Here is a 13,745-nt window from a genome sequence, read left to right on the forward strand (position 1 = left end):
TTGCTGGGTCCCTCCGTTTTGAGTCCCTTGGTGGGGTCCCTCCGTTTGGGGGTCCCTCCAATTTGAGTACTTACTATGTGCCAGACACCGTCCTAATTCTTTGAATCCTTATGACGATACTGAAGCTCTTATTGTTACTGTCCCCATTTTTCAGAAGAGGAATCAGAGGCTCAGGGGCAAACCTCAAATCTTTCTCAGGCCTGACCCCCTTCTCCCACGGGGCCTGACGAAGGCTGCGCCTCCTGCTGGCCTCAGACAGCGCACGACCTCCTGAGGTCCAGAACCGCGCTCCCGATCCGACCAACTCTCCCCGTGGGCTCCTGAGCTCTCAGCGACACCCCAATTCTTGCTGGTCCCCAGCTTGCTCTCAGCAAGGGCCAGAGTTGATGTGAGTCTGGGATCTGGGCCCCTTGTGTGACCCCAAGTACATCTCTTAGCTCCCTGAGCTTCAAGTTCATGGCTGGTTGTAAGTAGCATCTTCCCTCACCCAGGACCGTGTCCAGGAGGAGCCTGTCCAGGGGGACCCCTGTGCTGTTCTGTCCTAACCCTGGTGTCTGTGTGCACGTGTTACTCCTTCTTCCTGCCTGCTGCTGGCACACAGTGAGGCTGCAGACAGCAGGTGAGGCCTGAGAGGTGGGTAGAACTCTGAGTGGTTTCCTTTCTCTCTTTCCAGGTGGCTGGAGGTGAGACTGCACTCCCCGCCACCCGCCACCCCACCTCCAGGAGGGGAGCAGATGCCTGGCCCAGGATCAAAGAGAAAGGTCTGCAATGTGAATTCATTTTTTCTGAGTTGTAAGTTTGGATCGTTTGTAAATGTGTAGCCCTCTCAGGATGGAGCTAACCTGAACTCTGTAATTTGCAGGGGAGGCTCGCTGCCCCTTGGATGGGCAGCGAGCTGTGGGTTCCAGAGGCCAGGCTGCGGCCGCCCCCCGGGATGGCATCCCTGCTCAGAGCAGGGTGGACGTGGGCCTCCTAGGCTGACCTCACAGCAGACCAGGTATGTACGCCCTGTCTTTACACCACCTAGGTTCTGGGTAGGTAGACACCTGACACCGCGTTAATATGATACTATAATTAAAAATCCAGAATAATGCTGCCGTTCTGTTACGTCATCACGGGAGGTGTTAAAATCTCTGACTACGTACAGAGGGAGACTTTCTGGTGGCGGCTTTAAGGGGGGCCCAAGGGGCCTGCTGCGGGGGGCGGTCAGAGAGCACAAACTCCCCTGGGTGACCTTGGTCACATGACAGTGAGTCCCCCTCCCCTTCTGGAGGATGGGGACCGTCATCTTTAGACATTGATACCTTAAATAAAATGGAACATGCCTGGCACACAGTACGTATTCAACGCAGATAAAAATCACTCTTTTTTTTGAGGCGGATCTGACCCCTTCCTTTTGGAAAGCCCTTCTCGTGTTTATAGGACCCAGAGGGAAGTCGAGGGGAGTAGGGACAGTCGGGGGTCAGCGTTGGGATCTGGAGAGCCTTTTCTGGAGTCAGCTGTATGACTTGGACGGGCGGTGCCTGGATTTACGAGGCCTTCCCGAGCAGCGAACGTCTCCATGTTGAATTACCCTGGCCCCCGGAGGTGGAGGCAGGTGATGGCAGCCCGGGAACTGTATTTTATTTGTCTTTATCCTACCATATTTCATATCTGAAAAACCATGACAAATACCTTAAAGTATTCACGAGGACCAAACCCAGGCCAAAAGAAAATTCTGGGTAACAAACAGCAGAGCCTCGAGTGCGGGAAAGCCAGTTAGGAGCTGCTCGTGCTGGCGCAGGGCTGGTTAACCTGTGCTTGCATGTCTTCTGCACAAAGTCATGGTCAAAAATAGATAACTGCCCGGCAAAGGGGAGGAAAGTTCTAGAAGGTCCCTGTCTGTGCTGTGAAGAGGGGAGACTCAAACCCATCCATCAGTTAGCTGATCTGTGCAGAGGGAGGCCAGGGGAAACCAGACAAGGGCTCACACTGATTGGGGTTGAACGTTGGCTTAGTTTGGAGTTCTGGGGGGATCTCAGAGCCTCCGTGTCTCCATCTTCAGATGAGACTGAGATGGTGTCTGCTGCCATTAGCGTGTAGCCCCGTGCCTGCCCAGGGATTCTGACGGCTTCGACAGCTGGGAGGGGGCCGGGGGAGTCGAGCCCAGAGCTCAGTGAACAAGCTGGAGTTGAGGTGTCTTGGGGAGGGGGACACAAAGGAGGGCCAGCGAAAACCTGTGGGGTAGCTCCCCTTTGTCCGGGAACTGACAGGTCAGAAACACCCGTGCCCTTGAGCCTCACTCCCCCTTGATGAGAGGAGGGGGGAAAGACGGCAGCTGCGGGGGTCCGCGCTGAGATCTAGCTGTCAGGGGGACTTGGTGAGGCCCCGGCTGCTCGCCCGCCCACCAGCCAGCCAGGCCAGCGGCTGTTGACGGCGCATGTGAGCCTTGGGGCCGCTGCTCCCCGGAGGCCCGTGTGTCCCCTTCCCCAGGCTTAGCTCATGTAACATTCTCCCAGAGTTCTCATTCCAGCCAGCTAATCCCTGAAAACACGGGCCAGGGCATTCGTTTTTGGGGCCTCTTAAAGACCGAAAAGGAAAGTCCTCCCCAATGGGTGTATTGGAGACACCCCCGCCGGGATCTGCGCGATCCAGGCCGAGAAATCGCAGCCAGCAGGCCCACACCTGCTGGCCTCCTGTCACCGACACGCCACCGGGAGGCCCCCAGGGCTCTGGCTTTAGAACACATAAAATTAAAAGAGGAACGATCTCGGGGATAAAATAAATCCCCGCGTCTGCAGAACTTGTTTTGGGGATGTGTGCCCCGTCCTGGGCCTTCAGCCAAAATGCTCTTCCTTGTGTTTTTTTAAAAAAAGGAAAACAACCCCCTCCCCCCACACCCCACAAACAAAGGAGAAAAACCAAAAAAAGAAAAAAAAAAACCCATGCAAAGTGTTTATTTTAATTATGCAAGGAATGCGCGGAAAATTAATAGACTCATTACTAAAAATCCAACACTGCGGATAAGAGCTAAAGCCCCGTGTCACCCTCCCCACTCCCGCCCAGCCCCCCTCCCCCTCAGCATATTCGCTGCTGTTAACCCCTTTCCGGTGTGGAGTTCCAGGTACTTTGTCCGCATGTACGTATGTAAGTAGACCTCTGAAATACACGGTTTTGTTTATTTTTTCCATAAGCTACATCACAGTGTGCATTTTCTTCTGCTTATTTTTCTTCCCTCAGGAGTCTGCCTGGAGATAATCAAGATTGACACCATGCCTTAGAACGCACCTTAGTACCCTGTCATCTGAACACACCCGGACTGGTTTAACCCCCTCACGGCTGTCACGGGGGCCCCAGGTCCTTCCCCCGAGGGGATGGGACAAGGCGTGCGGGGCAGGTGTAAGTAATTTCTCAGGAGCGGGCTCATGAGTGTTTACGACATTATCACCAATGAATATATGGACGCGTCAATTAGCAAAATAAAAGAGGGACATGCCTGGACCAATGATGACGAAGTGATTATGAACAAAGGCTCATGATTAATCCAGCTCTGTGAGAAATACTGAGGTCCATTAAAAGACAATAGGTCTCGGCTGTTTGATTCTTTTTAAGAGCTGTTTAATATTCCGGGGTATGTATGCACCCTGGTTGATTAGACCCTCTCCTATTGTGGAAAATCCCAGCTGTAAGTGTGCTGGGGTGGGGGCGGGGCGGTGGGGCGTGCGGGTGGCCCCCGGGAAGATCGGGTCCAGATAGGAGCTCTGGTCAAAGTCCTGGTCATCTGGGGGGGTGGGAGGGGTCACAGGTTCGTGGCTGCTTGTTATATTATTTAAGAAAATAAATAAAAATAAATACATAAGATAAAAGTGGACCTTGCACAGATAAATGAGCACGTCAGGAACCGAGGTTGTAATTCCTACGGTTTTGTTCCATGGGTGCCCGCTAAAAGGAACCTAAGCCCTTCCGTGTTTTGTGCTTGCTCATGGCCCCACAACGAACATTTTTATAGCTGAATCTGTAAGCATGTCCCTGGCTGTCCCTTGATCCCAGCTTCTTGGAGGTGGGTTGGATGGTTTGCAAAGTTTATTTTCATTGATCTTCCTAAAATGCCATTTTGACCTTGCCACTGTCTTGCTTTAAATCCTCCCTCTGACTTCCTGGAGCTTCTGGAATGAGGTCCAAGAGCCTTAGCCTGGCCACGCTGAACCCCCCCCCCCCCCAACACGTCGTTCAGAAGTCAGGCAAAGCACAGTCCCCATAAGTGGGATGCCTTTTTGGCACGTTTTCCAAGTTCAGGAGAATGTTTTGCATTTTTCTAGAATTCACCAAACCAGCCACATGTTAATCACCCCCTTTCGTTTGTCCCTTTCTAGTGCCCTGGGCTCCTGGGTTGCCTGGGTCTGCTTTCCTCTCACTGAGAAGGCCTCTTACTCTGCTCCTGAGGACTGAGCTGTCTGCCCTGCGCTGGGTGAGTGCACTGACTGCGTCATGCCACAAGCACACGCCTGGGGAGGGGGGGCTAACTCCAGGGCCCCCACTGACTCTGCCCTGCCCTCGGGGCGGGGGGGCCAACACCGGGTTGCCCTAGAATCTATGAGTAGGGGGTGGCAGCATCCCAGGCTTGAGTGTGCTGGTGATGGGTTTGGGGTCCATAAGTATGGCTTGGAAACAGTTGATTGCGTCTTTTATGGCCTTGTCCTTGCCAGAGGGAAATGGGCCCAGTCCCAGAACAGAAGGAGGTAAGTCTTAGCATGGAACAGCAGGCCCACCAGCTGTGGTGACTGGCAGGGGCTCTGGAGAGAGGACAGACTGACAGTGGGTGCTAGCTTTGGGATGGGGTCATGTTCTAGAAGGAGCCCAGGCTTTGGGGCGGAGGGGCTGATGATTGCCAGGCCCACATCACCCTGGGGGCAGAGGGCCTCCCCTGTTTGTGGGAGGGACAGAAGCAAACAGACCTGCTCAAGGTATTGGTCTTCTTTTTTTTTGGTCCCTCCAGGATGGGGTGGGGTGGGGAGGGCACCCCGAGAGGCCGGCCATCTTGAGAGCACACACCCAGCTCCAGAGTGGACATGGAGTGCACGTCTTTGGCAAGGCCCTGAGCAATCCCATGCCTCAGTTTCCTGATCAGAAAGGCATCTGCACACACCCAGTCGTGATAGGCAGAGGGAGCCGCTTACACAGATAAATAACCCAGCACAGTAGCGAGTGGAAAACGGGGGCCTTCCCCCCCTCCGTCCATCCTGTCTGAAACCCAGAAGCTTCCCTCCTGGAGACGCAGGCGGCCCCCCTCCGGGGCAGGGAGACCCACAGAGGGGGAAAAACAGGCTGGAAGAGTGTGAGGGGGAATCAAGCCCCCCTCCCCTCGCCCCAGGGTAGACGCCCCACGCCCCCAGGGGAGACCCTGGCCTTTCAGTCAGTGCCCTGGCAGGGGAAGGGGCTACCCCTGCCGGGTTTAATTGGGTTCTCCTGAAAAGTTTGGCAATCGTTTATTTTATTTTTTTTTTTTAAGAAATATATATAAAATGTCAGCCTGCTCTTCAGGCACATTTTTTAGGCGTGTGTTTTATGGACTTTGGCAAGGACGGCTGGGAAGGAACAGTGGTACAGTCTCTAGGGGTTAATAATCCCTGGAAAAACTTCTGGCTAAACCTGACTTCTCCCGAATTTCACAGAAAACACTCCCTGGGCCGGGCCCAGCCTGAAGAGGGTTTTTGTGCGTGAGGCAGCCTTACCTAGGCAAGCAGGGCTCCTGTGTTGCCTTTCACACAAATGTGGACTTCCTTGGCCTCGGGGCACAAAGACTCCTCTCTCCGAAAGGCTGGGTTTGTTTACTCTGGAGTGGCTCACCCTGGGGGCTGTTCCTGGTGCCCCTACCTTGTGGCCCGAAACCCCACTCCCCACTTCCTCACGTGGGGATGGGGGGCCAGAGCCGGGGATCCTGGCTCTTTTTGTGTCTGGAGCTGAAGGAAGTATCCTGGGGAGGGGGATACGAGCCTCCTTCCCAGCAGGAGCCCCCTCCCTGGCCGGCCTGCCCTGCGGGGAACGCGGGGTGTGCTGTCCTGTAGCCTTTGGCTGCTTAGGGATTTGGGTGGGTGACTTTGCAAATCCACACCAGCGCGAACCTGAGCTCACCCAGCTGCCCCCGACCAGAGACCTTTCTTTGCAGGATTTCTTAGGTGCGTGGCATCTGTTCCTTCCGCACCCCGCACTGCCCCCTCCCCCCCATAATGCGGCAGAGGCTGGGACGCATATGCAAATACCACCTTCCCAAACATTTGCAAATCGACACTTGCAAAGCAATCCTTTAATAGATGAAAACAAGAGCAGGGACGGAGTAACAACGGAAACCCCAGGCTCTGGAACGCAGTTTCCCCAAGGTCTCCCAGCAGCTCCCCGAGTGGGTAGGGGCAGCGGGGCAGTCTGCCTGTCTGTCTGTCTGTCTGTGGGGAGCCAGTCTCCACTCTCCACCTGCAACACGATGCTGCCCCCCCACGGCGGGTCAGAGCAGCTGTTGGGACCCCTGCAGTGCCCTGGCAGAGGGGACTGTCTGGAGCGGGACAATTGGGCTTGGAGTGACACAGGGGCTCCGTCCCCAGGTCCCCAGGTGCCCCTGCCCTCCCAGAGTCTTAGGCTCTTACTGCCCCATGAAAGTGCGTCACTGCCTCGGGTGGGTGAGCCGGGACAGCCTGGTCATTTCACAGACAAGGAACCCCGGGCTGGCCCCTCAGCCAGCCTGTCTCTTTCTCACACGCGCGCGCGCGGACACACACACACACACACACACACGTGCACGCGCGTGCACGCTCCCCGAGCGCCTGCACTGGGAACAAAGACAAGAAAACTCCTTTAGAAACTGCAGAACAGAGCCTCGTCTAGCGGGGGTCCCCTGATAAAGGCCCCGTCCACCCAGAGTTCCTGGGAACTGAGCCCCCATGAATGGGCCTGGAGGTCCAGCGCCCGATGCGGCATGGGCCGCATTCATCAACATGCAGGCCCCTGGGCCCCATTGCCGGGCGGGGGGCTTTCACGAGTCCCCAGAGCATCCAAGTCACGGTCCAGCAGCCGGCTGAATCCGTGGCTTCGGCCCAGCCTCCAGAAAAAGGCCCTGCTTTTCCCATGACCAGGCGGCCTCTCAACTCACCAGACTGCCCCCTACTCCCCCTGGCCCCCCCTGCCCCCTCCCCCCCCCGCAGGAAGGCCCCCCGACCCGCTGCACCAGCCTGTTGCCCCAGAGAGGACCCAGGCCAGCCTTGCTGGGCCTGGGAGCTGGGGCAGCCACTTGGCCATTCCAGGTGGCCTGGCCCTTGAGATGGGGAGTTGGCTGCTGAACAGCCCCCCCCTCCCCCCTCCCCCACTGGCCCCGTGCACTCACCCCCATGCTCTGCTCCTCTCCCTCACTGCCTCATTGTGACAGAAGCGCTCCACCAGCCATCTCCGTGCCTTTGCCATGCAGCTCAGGGCAAGGTACATGAGAAAAGTCTGCGCATCCTTGCTCTGACCCCGGCCTGCCTCCTCCGCAGGCGGCCCCGCTCGGGACTTAGCTCTGTAGGAGCTTCTCAAAGGCCTAGACGTGCGGGCTGCCAGCCCGGGCAGGGAGCCGTGTTGCAGCCTCCCGGCCAAGTACCGGCCTGCCTCTCTCTGCTCGGATGCCTCCCGTAACAGGGAGCTCCCTCTCTCCCCGAGCAGCCCGCTCAGGGCTCGCACACCGAGCCGCTCTGCCGCGCCCTCCCCTGCTCTCTGCATCTGCCTCCGCGGCTCTGCAGCGGCCCCTCGCCCCTCTGCCCCCGGCTCTCCGCACACAGCACGCGCACTTCAGTCCTGTCCTCTCCGTGCTGAGGAGCGAGCCCCCGCACCCACTGGGGGATCAGACTTGGGGTCCCTGTCACTGGCCCGGTCGCAGCCGTCTACACCTGTCCCGGGGCGCCTCTGCCCCAGCTCGGTGGGGTCTGGGACGGAGCCCTTTGCCCTGCTGTTCTGCAGAGAGCCCAGGGGAGGGCGCGGGTCTCCCCTCCCAGGTCCAGCTGCTCGAATCTCTCTGTTAAGCGGCGTCTGAGCCCTCTGTTTTTTATGGCCCCTCTGCTAGTTGCCAGGGAGAACGCTCTCTATGCAAACCCCCTGCCTTTTCTGCAGGAGCCGCTGGCTGCCGGCCGGCCCTGGTCAGCCCGCAGCGGCGGCGGCGGCGGCGGCGGCAGCCGGTGGCTGCGGCGGGGCTGGGGGGCTCCTGAGACAGACAGCACCAGACCAGACTGGACTCCCCGCTTCCTAGCTGTGAGGCGACGCAATTCCCTCTACTTTTCAGAGCCTCTGTTTTTTCCCTGTGCAACAGAGGAGAGAGGGGCTCCCTCCCCGTAAGATGAAACAAGATAAGTGTCGCCTAGCGCACATCAGACACTGCCTGAATGCTTATGGAGTAGACAGCGGGACCCAGGGAGGGAGGCGCTCGTGTAACAAGTGGCTCGCAAGGAAGAAAACAGTCTGGCCTTCCGCGACCCTGCCCCGAATACAAACGGGAACCTGGCCTGCCGGAGACCCCTCTGCCGGCTTAATAGCACAAATCAAGTCAGCCAGAGGCAGCCCCTGGCCTGTGAGCTCACAGTAGATGCAGCAGGCGCTAGAAACGCCCGCGAATCCACATCTGCATTTAATACGGCAAGAATTTGCGTCCTATGTAACACCACACGGGACCCCGGGGTGAGGCATGAAGAGACACTTGGCTCTCCTGCCGCTTGGAAGGGCTGGCTTGGACAGCAGGGGGTGCTGTCTGGGAAAGAGAAACCCAGTGGGCTCCGGGCATCCCACAGGCTGTGGGCTCTGGGCATCTTCCCGGGCACTCACTCTCCAGACCACCGCAGTGCACCTACCTTGTCAGGCCCAGACCCGAGTGGGAGGCTGGACCCCGAGCTCTGGCAGTCGGCTTCCTGTCCTGGAAGCTCAGTCTGGTGGGGGAGAGAGACAGGGAGTAAGTCAGTCTCTGCACATCAAGTGATCTGGGGTGGGGGGTGGTGGATGATGACAGGTGAGATTTATGGAGCCTTGTCTTGGGGCCAAGCCCAGAGCTAGGCTGCCTGCACAGGACTCACCCCAGGGGGGAAAAACTCTGAGCACCAGCCTCATAATCCCCATTGGGCTGATAAGGAAACTGAGGCAGGGGACTGTGAAGTCGCATACTCACCGTCTCTCAGCTGCTGTGAGGCCAGGCAGGGATGGAACCCCAGGCCGTCCGGAGCTCCCCACCACACCCGGCTGCTGAGGACTGCTCGGGAAGGCAGAGCCGAGTGCTGGGGGGGCGTGGGTGGGCAGGGGATGGATTGATTAGTGCTAAGCACCTCCCAGCGGTGCTTGAGATCCCAGCTCCTCTGTGGCCCAATCCGTTTGAAGGGCAGATTCAAAATTAGGTGGTAGCACCTATGGGCAGAGGCTTATGAGAACAGCATTATTAACCTGACGTGGAGAGGGCCCTGCCCACCTCCAAGCAGATTGCAGATCGAGACGGAGGGGGCTGGGGCTTGTTTATGTGGACAGTGTGTGAGAGAGGATGGAGCCCATGGTGGGGGGGCCGCTAGGGCTTTTTCGTGGGGAGGACGGGCTTTGGAGGGGATGAGGGCTTGATGGCTGAGAGGGGGAAGCAGAGGGCAGTCTTCAGGGCAGCCCCTCACCTCAGGGAGATGCTCAAAACCGGAACCCACTCTTGGAGGGAGAGTCTCTGGCCCCTTTCCTGACAGGCGCAGGGACTGGGAGCCTTCCTGCTCCTCAGTTTCCTGAAATGTCACCCTAAGAAAACCCCCCTGTCCCCACACCTTCCCTCCCGCTCCCACCGCTGTTGCAGTCGTCAGACACCTGTCAGCGTGTTGGAACGGCATTCAACAGGAGAGCTCTGGTTCCGGGAGGGAGGGAGCGAGGAGGGCGAGCTGTGGACAGGGAGGGAGGGAGGGAGGAGAGCTGTGCCCCCAACTCAGAGAGGCGGCTGAGCCAGGTCTGCAGCCGGGAGGACTTGGGCCACTTAAGATTTGTGCCAACTCACGGTGCAGTGGAATCAGACAGTCTGAATTCTTCAGCCACCAGCCAAGAGTCTGTGGCGCCCCCAAGTGCCACAAGGGGGCTGCCTGGGCCACACTTCTGAGCCCAGAAAGTGAGGAGGGGGAGACTGTCAGTAGGGACCGGTGCTTTTGCTTTTGTAGTGGCGCTTTTAACTGCGGCGTCATCGAGAAGGGGGGCCAGGCCCCCCGCGCTGGCTAGGGACAGCCGGGAGGGGGGTGGCAGGCTCTGGCATGGCCGGGGCGCTGCGGGCTGCGCCCCTCCCTCACCCAGGGCTCTATGGCAATGCAGCCGGCTGCCGGAGGGTCCCGGGGAACTGTCCGGTGGCTGGCTTTCCAGAACAGGGAAAAGAAGGAGGGAGGGAGCTTTTTCCATGGTGGCGACATGCCCAGGAAGCCCACCGCACAGGGGCCAGGATTAGTGAGGGGAGGAGGAGGGCAGGGGTGGTCCACAGGGTCCAGGGAGTTTGGCTGGACCTGGGGTCAAGTGTTAGTCAGTTGGTTGTGGGTGATATGACTGATGCAGAAGAGGGGGGCTGAGAGAGGGGGAGTAGGGGACTGAGGACGCTGACAACTGCTTGGTACACAGTTTGAGGGCAAAAGCACTAATTCTTTTCCTCCCCAAAAGGCAATTAAAAAAAAAAAAAAGAAAAAAGCAAAACTAAAAAAGACATTTGTAAGTGAGACAGCTCAATTCTTAACAGCCAAGCTGGTCTCAGGAAGGACTCGTCAGGTAGGCAGCTCTGCCTTGGAGAGGGGAGCTGCTGGCTGGTCCTTTTAGAGCCTGGATGGCTTAGGGAGGGGGAAAGGGGCCAGGGAGGGCCCAGGAGGTCCAGAGGGGGAACTCGGGTATTTGAAGGAGGCAGGAGGGCCTAGGGGTGGCTGGTGGGCATGTCATTCTGCAGCACCCCGCACCTTTGTGCTTTCTCCGTAATCCACCCGACTCAGAATGGTTTGCTCCCACCAGCCCTGGCCCCTTTCTTATACCCTCTCTACTTCGAGGCATTTGTTCCTCTGAATCAGCTCCCTGATACCCCCCAACATTTAGTTTGGATGCTGGGCTTTGCTTTTTTCCAGTGGCTTCCCCTCTCCTACCCCCTCCCCTCCTGCACTTTATTTTTACCTGTTGATTTTTAAAACCTTCAATTATGTAAAATCTGAAATAACCCAAAAGCAGAGAAAATAATACACATTTTCATCACAATTTACACAGTTTCCACATCATTGCCATCCAGGTGCCAACAGCGCTCTAAGCTGTGTGCTGTCCCCCTACCAGCCCACCCCAGGCTATTTTGAAACAAATTCCAAACACCGTGTTGTTTCCCTGGAGCATATCTCCGTGCCTGTCTCTAAAAAAGAAGGACTCTTTTCGGTTTTGAAAACATAACCACAATGCCACCTTCGCCGTTAAAAAATTAAGAGCCTTTCCTTAATGTCATCCAACATCTAGTCAGCATCCATATATCCCCGGTTGACTCATAAATTTCTTTTACAGTTGGCTTGTTCAAATCATTGTCCAAATTCTTTTCCTGCACTTTCATGGGGGCACTGGGATGATGGCAGGTAAGTCCAGAGATAAATTCAGGGGTCTCACTATCTACCCTCACCTTTAAGTAACCCATCCTCAGTAAACCTCAGTTTTCTTACTGAAAATGGGGCAACTGCTGAGTCTCTCCCAGGGTCACCTAGAGGATAAGAGACAGTGCACAGGAAGCCCCCAGCCCTGTTTCTCATACATAACAGACATTGGGCAAAACAGAAGGTGCTAGAATATTCTTTGTATTTTTTCTGGAAACATTTATAGGGGAGTTGGGCTGGGGTAGGCGAAACAGAACTGGCTAGCATGCACAAAACAGAAGGCTCCTGACAGTCCAGGCCCCCAGAGTGATTAGGACAGTAGGGGCGCCACATATGAAAGAGGGCAGTCCTGCCCTCTGGGGCCTGGGACCTCCGGCTGGCTCAGAGCTGTCACCCCACAGCTGACCAGCCACCCAGGACCTACCAGGGACCCCACTGGTTGCCGATCCACTAGATGGCGCACTGTGCTGGGCGTCCAGGAGGGACCACCACCCCAGAATGCTCTGGCCACTGCCCAGCCCCTGGGGCCACAGGGGGAGCATGCCACTGAAACACCACAGATAATTTCTAAAGAGCACTTCTCAATAGGTCATGCAAGATGTACTCCCTGTATACATCCTGGCCCAGTTGCAGAAACAGAGGGAATGAACATTTAACGACGTCCACTCTCTCTCTAAATCCTCACCCCAGCCATGACTGATTTCCCTTTCTTTTACAGATGAGAGGACTCTGAGAGGTTGGTGACTTGTCCAAGATCAGCTAGGAAGCAAGACCCAGGACTGCAATCCAGGTTTGTCTGATCCCTGTGCATAGTGTGGAGGGGTGGAAGGATGGACGTTCGGTCTGATGGATGGCTGGATGCTCGCCTTGGCCAGGCATCAGCAGATGGAGAGATGGTGTGGTGGCCGAAGCCTGCTGGTGAGATGGGGGAGTGAATTCAGGTGCAGAGGGTGGGTAGATGGAAAAGTGAGAGAGAATAGTCAGTTTCTCACCAACATCAAAGGCTTCCTTGGTCTCTGAAGAGGTGTTTCCTCCGATTGGAGCTTGCTGGAGTTTTCTTCTGCTTCCGAGCAAACTGACTGGCTCAGGGGGCTCTGGGACTACAGGTGGGCTGCCGGCTCACAGGGACCAAGCCCCAGCTGTGGCGCTGGAGCGTCTCAGCAGCAACTCTCAGGCCCAGCAGGGGACTGCACTGAGAAAACAGCAGGCAGCCTCCTTCCGCGGGCTCTCCTGGCTGGCTGCGTCCCGAGCCCAGCCTCGTGCTCAGTCCTTCTGTGGCCACCTGGCATAATTTTATCTCATCTAAATCATCACAGTGACCCTGCATGATAACAATCACCACCCTCAATTAAGATACAAGAAAATTGGGGCACCTGGGTGGCTCAGTGGGTTAAATAAAGCCTCTGCCTTCAGCTCAGGTCATGATCCAGGGGTCCTGGGATCGAGTACCGCATCGGGCTCTCTGCTCAGCAGGGAGCCTGCTTCCCCCTCTCTCTGGGCCTGCTTCTCTGCCTAATTGTGATCTTTGTCTGTCAAATAAATAAATAAAATCTTTAAAAAAAATCCAAGAAAATTGAGGTTTAGGAATGCTAAGTGACTGGCCCCAGATCATGCCAGGACCCACATGGAACCAGGATTTGAACCCTGGTCTGCTTTTTTTTCTTCTAAACTCATACCCTCTTCCCATTTCTTTTTCTCTAAGACTGTGTCTGAGAAAAAATTCACTCTTTGGGGTAAACCAGTGTCAGACTCACCCTCCTGGTTTATCAGGGACCTGGCCCTCTTAACCCCCCGACTCTAAATTTATTTCTCAAGTAACACCTTCTCTAGCTTGTCCTATTTGCTACTATCATACATATAAGGGTCAGCTGTACCATTGACATTTGCAATGTAATTGATCAAGTCGAATTTCTGGTGGTTCCTATGATGTCTGAATATTTAGGGCAGCAGATGTAAAAAATGAATCTAGAGCCTAAAGGAGTACAAGGAGAGGAGGGAGGGAATCAGACAGAGGGCTGAAGGGCAAATCAGCAAACCTTCCTGAAGATTTGGCTCAAATTTAGCGGATATGTTTTGATAACCTGCATATGGGCTAAGTCCTGTTATACACATCCCAGATGCTCAGGCTTAATTCCTAGGATGGCCATTGACTAG

The 13,745-nt window shown here is 56.1% G+C and overlaps 1 long non-coding RNA gene and 1 other non-coding gene across 2 annotated transcripts in view; both read left to right on the plus strand.

The window, feature by feature from the left end:
• Positions 1–860: 860 nt before the first annotated feature.
• The window catches only part of LOC125105241 (uncharacterized), a 95,097-nt gene continuing 82,212 nt past the window's right edge, over positions 861–13,745 (plus strand). The window contains exons 1-5 of the long non-coding RNA XR_007128843.1: positions 861–997; positions 3,220–3,378; positions 4,353–4,447; positions 11,509–11,576; positions 12,310–12,381. This is a non-coding gene — a long non-coding RNA (uncharacterized LOC125105241). The remainder of the gene's footprint in view (positions 998–3,219; positions 3,379–4,352; positions 4,448–11,508; positions 11,577–12,309; positions 12,382–13,745) is intronic.
• On the plus strand, positions 3,477–3,553 carry LOC125105924 (small nucleolar RNA SNORD112). Its single transcript, XR_007129163.1, has one exon. It is a non-coding gene; the product is annotated as a small nucleolar RNA SNORD112 (small nucleolar RNA).

The sequence above is a fragment of the Lutra lutra genome, chromosome 7, assembly GCF_902655055.1.
Source record: "Lutra lutra chromosome 7, mLutLut1.2, whole genome shotgun sequence".
Classification (NCBI taxonomy): Eukaryota; Metazoa; Chordata; class Mammalia; order Carnivora; family Mustelidae; genus Lutra; species Lutra lutra.